Raw genomic sequence first — 16,746 nt, forward strand, 5'->3', positions numbered from 1 at the left:
TCTTTTATTGTGGAAAGTACACAAATGAGGTCATGTAATGTGCTGTGAAGGGTGTGTGTGCTGGTTCACTCTGTTTTCTGTCCGTTTACATCCAGCTTTCTGTTGTATTTCACCGCAAACTACGTTAGCCGTTAGCTGTTAGCCGCCTCTCCTAGCTAATGTAAACACAACTGCAGCTGCTGAGGACGAACTTTCGCCACATTCAAAATACTCCCAATATGAGCGAGTATTTGTTTTTCGCGTTTGGTGGGAACACACAGAAACACTACAGGAAAACCAGGAGAGAAAATAACAGAAGGTTTCAAAGATCCCTATTTTTTGTTTTATTTTTAAAACAGCTGCCAGCTCAGGGAGAAGCGCTGCAGCTGCCCTCAGTGCAACAAACACGCAGCAGGTAGCTTAGCAGCAAGGTAGATAACAGTGGTCTAAATAATGGTGACGTTTCGCTGTTTTGTTTGATGTACATTTTTAGAAAAGGCATACATGTAGTATGTTGGTTTAGTTGTAGGCTGCTTATAAACTGCTGTGCATACTGCCGCACATCTTTAAGATGCTGTATTTTCCTTAATTTTATGCATTTTATATCCTCTACTTTTATGCTTATTTTATTAGTAATGTCAGTGGGTTATATTTTATTTATTTTATTTTCCATTTTGTATTATGCATTCAAATTTTTATTATATTATTTTTATTTTATCTTACTTTCACTAGTATTATCAAGTGGATTTCATCTATTTGAAGATACATTCTATGTGTTCTATTCTGATTTTATTTTATTTTTACATGCAGGTTTTATTATGTCTTTTTGTCTCATGTGTTTTGAATTGACACACTTGGTGCATTTAATTTCCTTCTTGTAAAGCACGTTAGGCTGCATTTCTTGTATGAAAGGTGCTATACAAATAAAATTTATTATTATTATCATTATCATAAATTAATGTCTCTACCAGCCAAGCCTGTGAATTATTATGGAAAGCTAATTGTAATGTCATTTTAATTAGACAGGGACAGTGCATAATAAAACATTACCCTTATAATATAAGAGAGATGCATTATACCAGGCTCTAGCACAGCTGCTATTTTCCACCTGTCGTACCTGGGCAGGTAGGTGGAATAAATAAATACATAAATGTCAGAATTTGATTAAATAAAATACAAAACATTAGTTCATTAGTTCCCACCCCACCTAATCAAGAAAAATCTCAAATTTTGTGCAAAATTGCCGCCATAAAATTATGATATTATCAGGGCACAGTCGTTCCCACATCCTAAAACCAGTTGGCCCCCGAACATTCACAAAAACATGCAAGATAAAAAAAAAAAAAATTAGATATGCATAATGCTGTACAATCCCAAATCCTGAACGTGTGCAGGTATTAATACAGCAGATGCTAGCTTTTCCTAGCTTAAGATAACTGTTATATTTACATATTTTCTGTTGCAGGCCCAACCAGTCAGAGACAGAAGCATTCAAAAAGGTGAGTGCAAGTGATTTTTAAATGGGATTTGGAGTATCTGGTGGGCCGCCGAGCCCCTGTTATAAAGATTATTATTTGGGAGTCAGGTTCCCGCTGAACACTTGTTTCATTGTATGTTTGTACTTTTGTGGGTAAACTGTGTGCATGACGCTGTAGTTAATTTTCAGGACATGGTGTTGTTTGTTGATATGTATTGCAGCTTTCTTCTCTCTTATTTATTAAAATCTCTTGCCTTTATGTGCAGGAGTGCAGTTATCATGAGGTTGTTGTACTAAAAATGCCTGAAAAAGTCTGCGGTCATTTCAGCTGCTCTGCTCTCAGGTGCTTGTTGTCACGATTGTGAACTTTGACTGTCATAGCACTATCCATGCTTCTGATCACTTTCTCTTTGACCTCTGAACTCTGGACATTGCCTCTGTAAAATCCAACACATGGTTGGTACTGTATATAATATGCCCAATTGTGTGTGCATATCAAAGTGTGTGCATGTGTGTGTGCTTTTAAACTAATCCCAGAATGCTCCTTTCCCAGTTAGAACATTATTTCTAAAAATATTCTAATAATTTAAAAAGAAAACATTCTTAAAACACCCTGATGTAACGTTATTTAAATGTTTTTTTACCGCAAGTTTTTACAAGTGTTCCCAGAACTTTTTTCTTTTTTTAGATAATGTTATGTTTCAGCTGGGATCACAGGTTATCATTATTATCATTATTATTATCATAATGATTATTATCATTATTATTATTATAATGATTATTATTATTATTATTATTATTATTATTATTTATTGTTATTATTATGCTACCTCAAATCGGGACATGAGTTTTAAATTGGAGGCAACAGAAACTTCCAGTGCTCAGCAATATAACAGCAACCACTGCGAGGCAAAACAATAGACTCATCACGGTGGAGGAGAGGAGGAGGAGGGCTTGTTTTCTCACCGGCCTGACCTCTTTTTCTGACGTGTCACATTATGGTTATACAGAACGCGTCTCCTTTGCATACAAAAGGTCAGGGAGATAAATCAAAATCCGCATACGTGACTCGCCCGATTCATCACGGCAAAGAGGGTCAAAGTGTGAGCTGTAATCAGATTTTTTCCCCCCCAAATAAAAGATGAATTGTCTTTGTTAGCAAAATGTATCAGTGGAAACGGAGGATCTGGTGCTTTGTACAAACATGCACTTCTAATTAAACTGTTCGGTGAAGGCATGTCCCGGCTTTTTAAAGGAACTGGGTGAATTTTGTTTTATTACTTTTTTACACTCTGGGTGTGAGGAAAGAGACTAATTTACCCCTCGAGGTCCTCGAGATGTTTGTTGGCTTAGTGACACTTGTGCTTGTTAGATAATCCGTGATGATGCAATACTCTGAAATAAAATGCTCTCCCAGCTACTAGAGCTCCAGTTTGGATCTGGGCCTGTGAGGGGTTTTAGCTCCGTCTCAATGTTCCCTCCACCCCTGCTGAGACATTAATTAAGCCTCCTTTCAGGTCCTTTTTTCAGCAGTTGCCCCCGTAATGCTCTCGCTCAGTAAAAACCTACATATGCAGGTGCCCCCATCATCTCACAACAAGCTCCTTAATTAACTTGAAGTCGTAACAAATGGATACACTTTTGTCTCTATCTTTGCTCTTTCCGTCTCTTCATCTTTGTTTCCCTCTTCGCCGACTGAACATAATAAATAAAAAGAAAATGCAAAAAAAAAAAAAGTCCTGTCTCTCTGACCCGGCGCCTTTCCTCCGCGAAACGTTTGTCTTCCTCTCTCTGTAGTCTGTCATCTCTCGCAGTGGATGATTTCGAGAACAGGCAGAGGTTCAGGAAGGAGAGGAGCGCTGCCATCGAAACAGGCATCACACCTCTCCCACACACTGCTAATTAGAGTTAATTATTAATACACTTTGATTTAGCCTTGCTCCCCCACCATCAGGTGCCAGAGTATATTTGACATGTTTTCACAAATGAAAGGAGTGAGGCAAATTGATTGATACAGAAGTTTTTTTCTTACCTTGCAACTTAAATCAAAGGCCCCGTCGGTTTAATTGAAGGCAGGAGAGCGTTTGAAAGTCAATTTTCAAATATATTAGAAGCAAAGTTGAAAGGATGAAGTTATCCGATGGCAAACTTTGTGGTTAAAAGAAGGGCATATTGTGTGTGCATGGATAGAAAGGAGGAAGATGTGTATATTTTACAATGAAAATGTAATTTAAACAATATCATTCTTAGACAACATTTTCTGATCCAATGTCTCAATGGGCAGAATGCTGTTGTCAGTACTGTTAAATGGAAACTGTCCTCCAAAATATGACCACATGGGTCTGTTTTGCAAGCACAAAATAATGACCCATATTTACATTTCATCCTAAGGTGGCGACCTCTGGTGGCTGTAGTAATTATTGCAGTAGCAATGGAGGAATGGAGGTGATGTGTAAAGAGCAACAAAGTCGCATTGGGGCAGGAGGAAGGGGAGGATGACCAGCCTGTTCTCACTCCGAACTCATCAAAAACGAGCTGTGTGCAGGGCGATGGCGGACAGAGCCAGTTGCGTGCACCTGAAACGTTGAATGACGGTGTCAGGTAACGACACCGCTGGTACCGACGTAAAGGAGTGTGAGTCCGCTTATAGGGTGGATAGGTGGGGAGGTTTGGATCCCACGAACAACAGATTTTGTGCAGGAGTCTGGAGTTCACTTCCCGTCTGCAGGTGTGTGGTTTTAAAGATGGACGACACACCTCCACGTACCCCCGCTATGCTTAAGTGAGGTTAAAATATTCGGGATACGGGCGCTGCCATCTTGCGATCGTGATTTTATTGAGAGCCGGAGTCTGCACAGTAGCAATATCCGTGGTGAAGGAGTTCCTGCCAAAACACCTGTCCGACCAATTGCAAGCTGCTCCATTGAATAGGAGCGCACGGATTGGCTGTCACAGCTGTCAATCGTGGCGGAAAAGCCTCCTTTTTTATAATTTAGTAACTAATAAAAAAACAAACTTATAAAAACAAACACTTGAACCAAACGTCAGGGCGATGAGAACTACCTTCACCTACAGAAACCATCTTTGGGAAAAATTTATTTGGCGTCTACTTGGAGTTTTTAGTTTGGCCTATGACCATTCACTAACATGGAGGGGCGGGCCTTAGCACCTGTCCTGCAGTCAGACGCCAGAGGGCGATCCAGATTGAAAAGCCTAACTTTGGGGGAGCTGTGATGTTGTCCATCTCTATATAAAGTCTATTTTTTTTCTACACCTTACCATATATGCCTCTTTTGACTAAAACTAACCATCCGTGACTTTGTTGCGTAATCCCAACAATTGTGAAATCCGTGCTGCTGTGTAAACATAAGGACCGTGCAGCATCATCCCACCATTTGCATTTGTTGACATCACTGTAACGGCATCCTGAAGCGTAAACAGCTGACACAGAGGGATACCTAAAATGTCATAAGCAGATGCAGAAGGTGACTGACAGAGCGGCACCGTGTGGCGAGTTGGGATGAGAACGTGTTGTGAGTGCTGCCATCAGTCGGAGCCCGAGCTGTCACACAAACTCCCACTCACATGTTTACATCGTTGTGTTTTCAGCGAACATCTGCACAGTTGGTTTATTAGCTATTTTGGGGCAAGAAGACACAGTCTTACTATTTTTGCAGTTGTGTTCGCTCGGTGTACCAGCTGCACAGATGTTAGCTGTAGCTGTTAGCTAGCTGGCAAAGTAGGCACCGCTGCGTGTTTGTGTGACTGCTCAGATTCTGACTGATCTCTGACAGATCACAATCACAAGTCCTATCAGTTATTTTCCTCCAGTTTCTCTTCATTCTTGAGCCATAAAGCTTTGTGCTCATATCTCCCTTAAGCTGAAGCATCTGTGGCTCTCACAGACTCATTTGTGCTTCAGTTTGCACCATCCAGTGTGATTCTGCATCTTTTCACATCCGATCCTAACTTTCAATTAACTATGAACGCAATCTCACTGCCTCTAAAATCAGCTTTGCGTTCAGTTTGAAGACCTTTAAATCAGAAATGCTTTTCTCCAGCAGAACACAGTATCAGATGGATGCACACAGTGAACGGCAGGGCGATAGGATGGAGGAGGAGGGGCGTAGAAACAAGGTTAAACTGCAGTCACGGGCTGACCCTGACCCCGACTACTGCCGTCACATCTGATGACAATCACCAGGTCTTTAGTGCAGAGAGGGTTGGAGGGAGGAGAGAAAGAGCAATGGTGGAAGATGGCGGCTTGATTCAGATGCGACAGTAATCAGTGATGACGGGCGTTGGGGTGAAGACCCCTCTCTGCACTGGTCATCTTCCTGTCTGGATACGCAGAGGCTCGCAGGTACAGTCATCGCCCTCTAAACTGCACAGTTAGGCCTGGACAGAGCGGGCTGAGCAAAGTTTTGTGCTGAAAACACAAGATGTTTACAGAGCTTTATGAAATACATGGGCACAGTCACGCGCGTCGTGAGTGGTAGTACTTGTTTTTTAGTTTGATGTAGTTCTTACCCGTTGGAGGGTCACATAGCAGCACGTAGAGAAAAAAAGCAGCAGAGATCATTGTGCAGACGCAATGTAAATCGGCCATCACAGTAACTATCGCGGGCTATTGCACATGTCCGCACACGAGCGGGCTGCCGGACATGTCCGCAGCCTGGAGTGGGTTTTCTGACATGTACGCGCTGGAGCGGGCTGTTTTTAGATAGTTTACTGCAGGGGTATTCAGCTAATTATTATTATTTATTAAACTTTCCAGCATTATATAAAAATGAAAACTTTAACTTTACTTTATGACTTTATAGGCATTCTATCGACTAGGTGTCATATGTAAATCGAGGAAAAGTTATTTCGCGTTTGATATCGTTATCGTTTTATCGCCCAGCCGTAACTCTACATATCAAAGAAAGACAGAAATGAAATAAAACTAGATTAAAATAAACAATAATCTATTGACTAAATTGTGAGAAAATCTTAAAGCAAAGTAAAAATCAGGTGCCAAAAATAGAACTGCTATGTTGATGTGTGAAGAAGTTAGGAGAAAAAACAGAACATAAAAATTACAGAGAAAAAGTGAAGAGTACACAGAGAGAGAATTGTTCCTCCATGCTGGTCATTTGAAGTTTGCTCTTTAACACCACATCACTGCTCCCAGCCTGCAGCAAAAGGCACACTTTAATAACACCTAAGTGACTCACCCATTAAATTGGTCTGACATCTCTGCTGATCCCGCGGTATTCCCAGTTTGGAGGGGAGGGGGGCCGGCTTTCTTTGGACTCTGTAACTCATCACCGGGGCGGTGATAATACCCCTGAACCTGTGGCTGTCTTGCGTGCGGCTTTGGCTCCCCATGAAATAGAATCATCACCCGCTGCAACAAAACAAATAAATCCTTCCTCCCAGTCTGTTTTGATATGTAATGAGTCGGTGTTTCACTCTTCTGAGATCTTGTTATGTGGTGTATCAGTGATGTGGCTCTCTGCGGCCACGGTTCATCTGTCAAACTGGATTTTTCCACCTCAAAATAATGATCCTCTGCTGCACCGAGGGCCCCGCTAAAGTATCTGCTTATTTAAGATGGCTTTGCACCGTTGTTCCATGTAGGTAACACCTGGCCCTCAGGAGTCGTCTGCAGTGGCTTACAAGTGGAGAGGCCCCTGACAGAGACACAAACAAGCATAGTATCAAGAGGTGCTGGGGTTTGCGATGTGTGAGTAATGCTGTGGTTATTGTCTGTGGATCTCCACCAATGATGGATGTCATAAAAATATATACCATACTTAGCCGCAGTGTTGGGCTCCAACTACCCCAAAGCAGAGTGCCGTGTCTTGTCAGGAGAGACGTTTTAGGGAAGTAAGTGATGGAGTAAGTCAGGCTCCCATTCCAGGATGAGTTTGTTCTGCATCACTTTTCTATTCTCGACCATCTGCATTCACATCGCAGACTTTTTTTTGCATCAAGAGACATTATGTCTCGTAATGGGTCTCAGGCTGGGATTGTGACTTTATATTAATTCACTGTATCTGCTCAGTATAGTTTACACCAATACGTTACATTTTTGTACATTAATGTGCAGAAGATATGTTGAACTTGGTTTCAGGTAACCCTCTTAAACCTGGAGCGGCGTCTTTCAAAACTGTGGGGGAAAATGCAATGAGCAAATTTTTTGTCATGTATTTATAATTGTGATCCAGGTTTATTTTTTATTATCAGCACTTTTTTTGGATCATGCTTTCTTTTTATCAAGTAAATTTTTGCAAATTTTTGGGTTTAGAAAATCATTTGTTGTGATTTAAAATAGCAGCACAATCTCCACTGAAAATGTTGCAGTATGTTCATAACTAGGACTGAAAAAAACACCAAGGTCTGGTGGCACAAACTGCATTGGAAAAGTCATGATATATTGCTAAAAGACACCCAGCTTTGGTGGCACAAATGCCACTGGAAATGCAGCAATATGGATAAAAAAAAAATCTGGATTTGGATACAGGAGCACCAAAGAAAATGTTGCGATGTGATGCAAAACAGAACTCAGGTTTTGAGGCACAATCGTTTTGGGGAATGCAACAATGTGTCCCCAATAAACTCATTAGTTTGGTGGCACAATTGTCCCTAGAAATGTTGCAATGTGCTGCTGAAAACACCCGTTTTTTGTTGACATGCTCAGCAGAAAATGTTGCAATGTGTCGTTAAAAAAACAAACAGGTTTGTTGACTTGAATGCACAGAAAAAGTTGCAATATGTCACCAAAAAAAAAAAAAAAAACCCACCCAGGTTTGGTGGCACGAACACAGCTGGAAATGCTTCAATGTTCCGCGAATTAACAACCAGTTTTGTTGTTTGTCGGCCTCGAGTGGCCTGTTTTACCTAGTTGTCATGCCACCACCCCCCCGTTTTCAGAACTACATATCTTTAAAGTTGTTGACATACACAAGAAACGTAAAAATATAATGTATCTGTGATATGCAGAAACATACAGTGACTATTTTCCTCTTACTATTGGACTTTTTACTTGTATTTAAAAACAACAAATTATTTTTAGGCTTATTAAAGTCAGTTCTACTACTTCTTTTTACAAATGTGTGTATTTTCCCTCCCTACAAGCATCTAAATATATGAAATACCATAATTTAGTTTGATTTTTCCTCCTTGGCTGGTACAGTAATGCAAAAGCATACCACCCAGAAGTGTGTCGAAAGATATGATTGCCCTTGATCTACATGTTAGGTTTCATATGATGCTTGATTTTTTTTTTTTTTTGAAGATAAGTGACAATAATATAATTTTCCATAAAAAAGGCTGTTCCTTGATAATAGTGTGTAGCCTCTCATTTGAGATCAAAATAACATGTCTATTAAGATTAGCTGGCCTATACTGTGTTTGATTACAGCATTTATCAAAGCTCCATATCCTGAGTTATAGGCGGGAGAAAAGACGTCTGTCCGGTAGATGAAAGGTATATTCCTTTTTTTTATAGTGTTGATTCATCATTTCATTCAAAAAATGCAAATATGAAACTTACGTGCATGTCACCTTTTATTCTTGGCTTTATTGTTGAAGGCATCAGCAGATGAGACATCAGTGGAGCTGCTTTGTTTTTAACTTGTGAACACTCAACTTACTGTGCCTGGGGGCCACTTTTGCAAAACGGCTGGAGGCCAGGGGCCAGTCGCAGCAGCCCCGTACATGTTGCAAGGATTTTAGGATGTCTCAAAAATGTTCTAAGTTTCTAGGATTTAAGTACATTTCTTCAATTTTAGGACGTCAGAACATTTCTAGGATTTTAGCATGTTTCTATATGTGTGCACGTTTCTGGGATTTTAGCACGCTTCTAGGGTTTCAGGACATTTCTAGGATTTTGCAACTTTTTCAAGATTTCATGAAAGTTTTAGGATTTGAGTGTGTTCCTAGGATTTTAGGCCATTTCTAAGTTTTTTAGCATATTTCTCGGATTTTGGCATGTTTCTATGATGTAAGGACATTTGTAGGATTTCAGGACATTTTTTGGATTCTGAGACATTTCTAGGATTTTAGCACGGTACTAACTAGGACACATTTTGATCAACAAGCTCTATTTTGATGCTGTTTTATGCACTCTGTCACCTTAATTATACATAAAGTACAAAAACAATTCCCAGTGTGAATCACTTTATTTTTTGTTGTGAATTAGAAAATGGTTTAAGGGCCACTAGACACCCTATCAGGGCCCAGATTTGGCCCTTGGGCTGTAACTTGAGTATCACTGTCTTACAGTGTGTGCGTTTCCTTCACATACTGTATCCACTGTGCTTTTTACTCGCCTGTGAACAGCTTTTCGCCTGCGTAGTTTTAGAGAAGGGGATGGCACGAGGTCGAGCGTGAGGGCAGGTGAAAGCAGTTGGCGCTGTAGTCTTGAGAAACAGCTTGCCCCTGATACCTGGCCTGTTCTTCATTGTGCTGTCAGACCCACGGAGGAACCCTCCCCAGTGACCGGGCCGAGTCCGGCGCGGCCCACCTCTCTCCCCTCCACCTCGCTCTCTGCTGTAATTGAGCACCGCTTTGAGATTGTTTTTAAACCCACTGTGTTCCCGAGATGCAACCTTAAGCCCATCTTAAATAATCAGAACTCTGCACAACGGGGCGGCTTTTCTCAACCCTAGCAGGTAGCCGAATGCAAAGGATCAAGTGAATCGCTGAGAGAGGGAAAGGCCAGTTCATATCTGTGCACTCGCTGAGGCTTTAAATAAGAGAAACCTTGTTTGGGGCGATACCTGTCTTTAAAACACTCGTATATCTCTATCTACCGCCTCCTCCTCTCCTCACGCTGCTCGTCTCACTCCCTGCTTTGTCCTTTCACAGGGAAATTAAGGAGATGATTGAGCTTCATTAAAGAGGTAAATAAAGAGTGCGTGGCCCCGGCGCTTCAGCCGTGTTGCTAATTGGCACTGCATGTGGGTTTGATGTGGAGCGCGGCAGAAGGGGAAGACATCAGGGGCGGGCCGAGCGTGTGACCTGGGAGCCCCGCCAACCGCCGCGCAGGCCTCTCTCGCTCTGTTCTCCCTGTGATCACGCTGCGGTTCTCTGCGTGTTTGTTGGGTTTGCTAAGTCAAGGTCTTCTCATTCATTTTAATGACTCCACTTGGATGTAAAAAATTAATTGATATTCTTACAAGCAAACACCTTCAGGCTCATTAATCAATGTGTCAGTTTCTCCCTGCAATAAAATGTACTTTACAGGATAATTAATTTCCTAATATCCTCCAGTCATCCTGAGTGCCCTCAACTTAAAATACTTGACATTTAACCCTTCGTATACAGCTCGGTGGCTCCGAGAGCTCGTTGTGGTGGAGACAAGAACACAAACTAATGAACTAAACCAAACGAGGGATCTGTTTTTATCGTGACACCAGGCTGGCGCCGGCACAAACGCCAACACATCGTTCATTTCATTGGAGAGCCGTGCAATTTTTTCTTTTACCCTCTGAGTTATTTTGCAATATGTATCATGTATGCCAAGATGGGTGCTGCAGATGTGGGTTTATGCACTTCCTGTTATGCATTGTGTTTTTGGGATCAGCTATGGCAGGGATACCCAACTTGCTTTGACTGGGGGACACTTTTGCAAAATGACAGGGGGGCAGGCACAGCAGCCACATATATTTTTTTGGGATTTTAGGACATTTCTTGGATTTGAGAACATTTCTTGGATTTTAAGATGTTTCTCTGACTTAAAGAAATTTCTGGGACTTCGGCATGTTGGTTGAATTTCAGGACATTTTTAGGACTTGAGGATGATTCTAGGATTTTAGGACATCTCTAGGATTTAAGAGCATTTCTAGGATTTTAAGACATTTTTACGATTCTCTCCCTGTTGTCCTCATCATAATAACATGCTGATGGGTTTCAGTGAATAGCGATCCCCTCAGAGACAGCGCCAGAGAAAAGTGTGTAATTACAGGATTGTCACCTGGAATTAATATAAATGTAACTGTAGGATGTATCAGGCTTTTGTATCAGTCCGAGGCGCTCCGACTGCACGAGCGTGCCGGAGCAGGCAGAGAGTTTTCACCACTGTTGATTCTTGTTGACGGCTCTGTGGTAAACCTTTTGGAAGGAAAGGCATTTATCTCCTCTCACTGGTGTAAATGCACTAACTCCAGTGCTTTCTTGTGTCCCACACCACGGCCGACGTCTTGCTGTGAACTTAACGATTCAGCACTCACACATCAGACTGAGAGGCAGGAGAGAACATCGGAATATTTGATTTCTCGTCACGCAACTGAGCAGAAGTAACACCCGGGAAAATGTCCAATAAGTGATTTACAATGTGCCATCTTTACATTAGTCCTTTTTTTTACTCAGAGCGTATAGCAGATGCATAATAGAGTTTTGCAATAAAAGATCTTTTATTTTTAGCTGAGCAGATACATTAGAGCTTTAACTGACACTATTTAATCACTTACGGCGGGAAATAGTTAATGAAGTTACGCTGCTTCTTGTGTGTAAATGTGCACAGCTTCTCTCTCAAAGAAGTATTTCACAGCCTGAAAGGTGAACTTTGAATCGAACCAGGCTGTCTTTGCAGTAGAAAGACACAAACACGTTTCAAATTGTTGCCACATGACGAGAGAAAATAGAGAAAAAAGACGCTCAAGAGGTAGAAACTAGAATGCACTGCGCCGCACCAGACCAATAAACGCTCCCACAATCTCATTTTACAGATAAACTGTGAGCTAAAACATGTTTGTGAAAACATGTAAGGAGAGAAATATGCAACTCAGTAAGCAGCCGATCACAGAGACACTGTGATCGGCTGCTCCAAAAACAAAGAGGAAGTGCATCTGAAAAAACAGCTGGGAAAACCTCTGGATCACGGCTGTGTGCGCATGACCAAAAGTGAAGGGTCAATCACACCGATAAGCATAACGCCAAAGTGAGATTGACGAGCGTTGTGATGCCACACCTTGAGTAAAAGTTGAATATTTTTAAAATTTATGCGTGCCCAAAAATTACCAGAAAAACACGTCGCGCAACAGCAAGAGAGGAGCGCCCGACAGGCACGTTGTGGCCGAGGGAAACAATGGTTTTGCTGGCGTCTCTGTGTCATCGGCCCCGGTGAGAAGCTGGCATCTGCAGTGTCAACTTTTTAATTTAATTTCTTACAATTTGGCAAGAAATGTCCCACGAATTGCAAAGAAATTACATGAAAATTTTCTTGCCAAGTTGTATTTTTTCCACCATGTTTTTGAAAGAAACCATTTTGCTCACGTTTCAAAGGGTTAAATAGCTTGTGAGAGGCGTCTGAACGCAGCGCAGGAAAAGTGATGCCGACAGAAGGTTTAAATGAAACTTGTGTCTCAAACTCGCTGTGCTGAACGGTGTGTGAGAGAGATGTCAGGCGCAGTCCTGAGGTTCGGTCTAATCAGGCACCGTCGGTGGAAACACCTGTACGGGTGCACTGTGGGTGTGACGAATCAAACCCAGAGGACTCTTGAATAAATTGGCAGCTATAGTTTGTAGTTCTGACTGTTAATGACGACCGTTTTCTGAGTTAGAAGGCGTGATTTTCACTCTTGACTGAGGCTAACTGTTTTAAGCTAGGCTAAACTTGTGTGGAGCGAACTATCTCTGCACTGATTGATATCAATCTTCCTGTTTGACTCACGGTAAGACAGCAAAGTGTCCGTCTCTCTGTCTTTCCCCTCCTCGTATCTCATCTGGAAACTTGCTGTAGCCCTCTTGTTTTTAACGCTTTGCTGCCTGTTTATGGAGTTCAACAGTTTCTGGTTTGCAGCAGCAGCGGGCTGGCGCCGGTCAAAAGGATGTTGTGTCCCACTCAGGGCACGCCGCGGCCTGTTTACTGTTCATGTGTGAATGCTCCGGCAGCCCACTCAGTGTCTGAGACGCTCCTATACAGCAGCGAGCGCTCGGGAAAGTGTCTGCCTCCGAGTAGCGCAGACATTTAAGCTAGCTTGTACTGTAACACGTCCTCCTACTCACTCCTCAGAGAAGTCAACTACTGAGCTGTACAGCTCAATGTATGTTGGCCTTTTTGCCTTTGCAGATTATGTGCATATATTTCTCACTCTGAGGCATGACATTTATTATTTAAATCTACTATAGCTGAGATACAGTGCCTGTGCACCGAGAACGTCTGGATTTCGGTTCGGTTACAACTTTATCCATATGTGTTTATTTTCATTTGTTGATGTTATTTTTTGTAACTTTTTTTGTTTCTTTAATCTTTTTTTTCGGGGGGGGGGGTTCAATTTCAGGTAATTTTTTTTTGTGGAAACTTTTAAAATTTAGACTTCACGACCTGAAAATTCATTTTAAAAAATTGCATGAGAGAAACTATTATTGTTATTATCATTTTTTATTTCTATATTTTATTTGTTTATTTGTTTATATTATTATTATTTTATCTTTTTTGGTTTTCACCTTCTTTCTTCTCTTTTTTTGGTCAAATTTGGGGTATTTACTTATTTTTAGTAACTCACAATTTGTAACTTCTTTACTTCATGACCTGAAAATTTAAAAAAAAAGCAGAGAGAAATTATTAGAAATTAATAGTACCTCCAAAAAATCATTATTACCATTATTGTTGTTAATAATAATAATAATAATAATAATTATTATTATTATTATTATTATTATTATTTATTATTACTTCATTTATTTATTTTACCTTTTTTTGTTTTTCACCTTATTTTCACTCTCTTTTCAAAATTTCAGGTAATTTTCTGTAGCTTCCTCCTGTGTTTATGAAAGAAATCGAGTCATTTAGCTCAGGTTTCAAAGGGTTTATCTTCCTTTTAGGTCTACGTTATGCATCATTATACAGTTAAGAGGAATATTTACTAAAGCAATCCACAGTAAATCCTTGGCTCGGGGCGGCTTCACCAGGTTTGTCACCATATGGTGCGAGCCTGCAACCCTCCAGTCATCCACCTAAACTGTGCTGTCAAGCTGCAGCCTTTTAGAAACACGAGAAAGAGTTTACTGATTAACATTTTCAAACTGTGCAGCTCCGAAAATTAGGCCTTGGCTTTATGTACAAAATCTGTTTCTCTTAAATGATTCATGCCCTCCAATATGTTAAGACTGGGAATTATACTTCTGATATTTATTTCATGGTATCATGCCCTTGGAAACAAATACAACTTTATGCTGAGGATGAAATATTAAAATCAGATCTGTAAAATAAATAAGTAGAAAGACCAGTATACATATTTACAAGAGACATGGTGTGATATTTGAAAATAAATGAGGGCTCATCTAGCATACTTAGAAAATGATGTACAATGAGGCAAAAAGTGCTTTGGGATATTTTGATGAAATTATTTATGAGTTTAAATAAATCATCTATTCACCCGAGCTTAAACTATTTATCTAAAATGAATGCACCCTGCATTCGTTTTCATAGCTCAGCATTTAGAGCGGCTTGAAAAGAGGAATAACCAAAGTCACACAGAGAAACACAATGTCAATACTGCAGAACAATAACAGTCGGCCTGTTTTTGAGCCTCTGACCTGCGTGTCGCGCATAAAAAACACGATCTACCCGCTGCTGTTTTGTGCTTTTGTCTTAAATGTTTCAATGCGTCTTTATCAAGTCAGCAGTTTAGATTATTTTTTACTTGAAGCGTCTCTTTTGATTGAATCTGAATTTAATCAGGTCAAATTCTTCTGAGCTTATTTTGCAAACATGTTATCACTGTGCACTCTCAGAAATAAAGGTAAAGATAGGGTTCTTTGGCTTATTCCAAAAGGAGAACCCTTTTTGGTTCCTTGTAGCTTCCAACTGGAGGCCTTTCAAAGCGATCCGACATAAGGTGTTATACCAACAACCATCTGTCAAAGGTTCTGGTTCTACAGAGAGACCTTCTATGGTATAATGGTTCCACCCAGAATCCTTCTAATATGGTTCTACCCAGGACCTTTTCACCTTCTGAAGGTGCACACAAGAACACGACCAGGAGATCCTACTGAGAGCCAGTTTACTTCCAAAATTTTCATCTAGAACCCACCAAGGGGATTCTGCCAAGAACCCTTTTATATTCCAATGGTTTAATCTGGAACCCACTCAGGAGGTTCTGCCAAGAGCCCTTTCATATTTTAAGAGTTTAAGGGAAATTTATCAAGAATCCTTTTATATTCCAAGAGTTTAATCTGGAATTTACCCAGGAGATTCTACAGAGAACCCTTTAATATTACAAGAGTTTGATTTATAACCCACCTTGGATATTTTAATGCGATTAATTTCATATTTCAATCATTTAGTCTAGAACCCACCCAGAGAAATCTACCGGGAACCCTTTTATATTCCAACAGTTTAATCAAAAACCCACTCAGGAGGTTCAACCAAGAACCCTTTTATATTTCAGGAATTTAATCTAGAACCCACTCTGAAGGTTTTTTTAAGAACCCTTTTATTTTCAAGGGTTTAGTCCAGAATTCACCCAGCAGATTCTACAGAGAATATTCTCATATTTTAAGGATTCAATCTCAAACTCACCCAGGGAAATCTGCCGAGAACGCTTTGATATTCCACGCATTTAAACTAGAACCCACACAGGTGGGCTCTAAAAATAGTAACTGACTACATTACCCAGAGATCGCTCTCCCACTAATCATGGTTTTAATGAAGCTCTTAGGAAGAACCCCTCTTTCCTCAAAAAAAACAAGAAAGGTTCTTCTGGATCAGATGGTTCTGGGTAGAACCTCAGTCCTTTTGGAGTCTTTCTCAGAGTGCATGTATTTAACAGTAGGACGGCAGCGTATGGAACGTGTTCTGTAACTAATTGAAAAAGACGAACAGTGCGTGGATGCTGATGATATTATTAGCGCTGATTCGGAGGCAGGAAACAGGAGGAATTAACATGAAGTGGAGCAAAAAAAAAAAAAAAAGCTGCAAAGTGTGGATATACGGAATCGTCACACTTCTTACAAATAAAAAAACTGTTGCATTTAAAACATTTATCCCATTTTGCTTCGGCGTATTTCACATATCAAAAGGCTGTTTTTGAAAAGCGCTGTGTTTTATTACTGCAGGGTACACTTTGTACGCTTTTTACCCTCACCCCCTTCCCCGGCCTGCCACCCCTCCGCTCTCGTTTCTGAAGACAGCTAGGTGTTAACACTACAGAAGCAAGAGGAGTCAGAAAAAATCCTGCAGGTACCCTGTGGGTATCTTTCAAATTAATCGTCTGGCTGGTCTGTCTTATGTGCAGTTTTGAAACATTAACAAGACCTTTGAGAGCGGGGGAGAGGGGGAGAGGGGGAGGGAAGGA

The 16,746-nt window shown here is 40.7% G+C and overlaps 1 protein-coding gene across 1 annotated transcript in view; it reads left to right on the forward strand.

Moving 5' to 3' along the window:
* Positions 1 to 16,746, forward strand: part of znf644b (zinc finger protein 644b) — a 344,993-nt gene that overhangs the window by 214,132 nt on the left and 114,115 nt on the right. Inside the window, exon 2 of the transcript XR_015776686.1 lies at positions 1,445 to 1,478. The gene's annotated coding sequence lies outside the window, so the exon portion shown is untranslated. The remainder of the gene's footprint in view (positions 1 to 1,444; positions 1,479 to 16,746) is intronic.

This window comes from Plectropomus leopardus, chromosome 5, assembly GCF_026936395.1.
Source record: "Plectropomus leopardus strain MGB_pleo_1.0 chromosome 5, ASM2693639v1, whole genome shotgun sequence".
NCBI lineage: Eukaryota > Metazoa > Chordata > Actinopteri > Perciformes > Serranidae > Plectropomus > Plectropomus leopardus.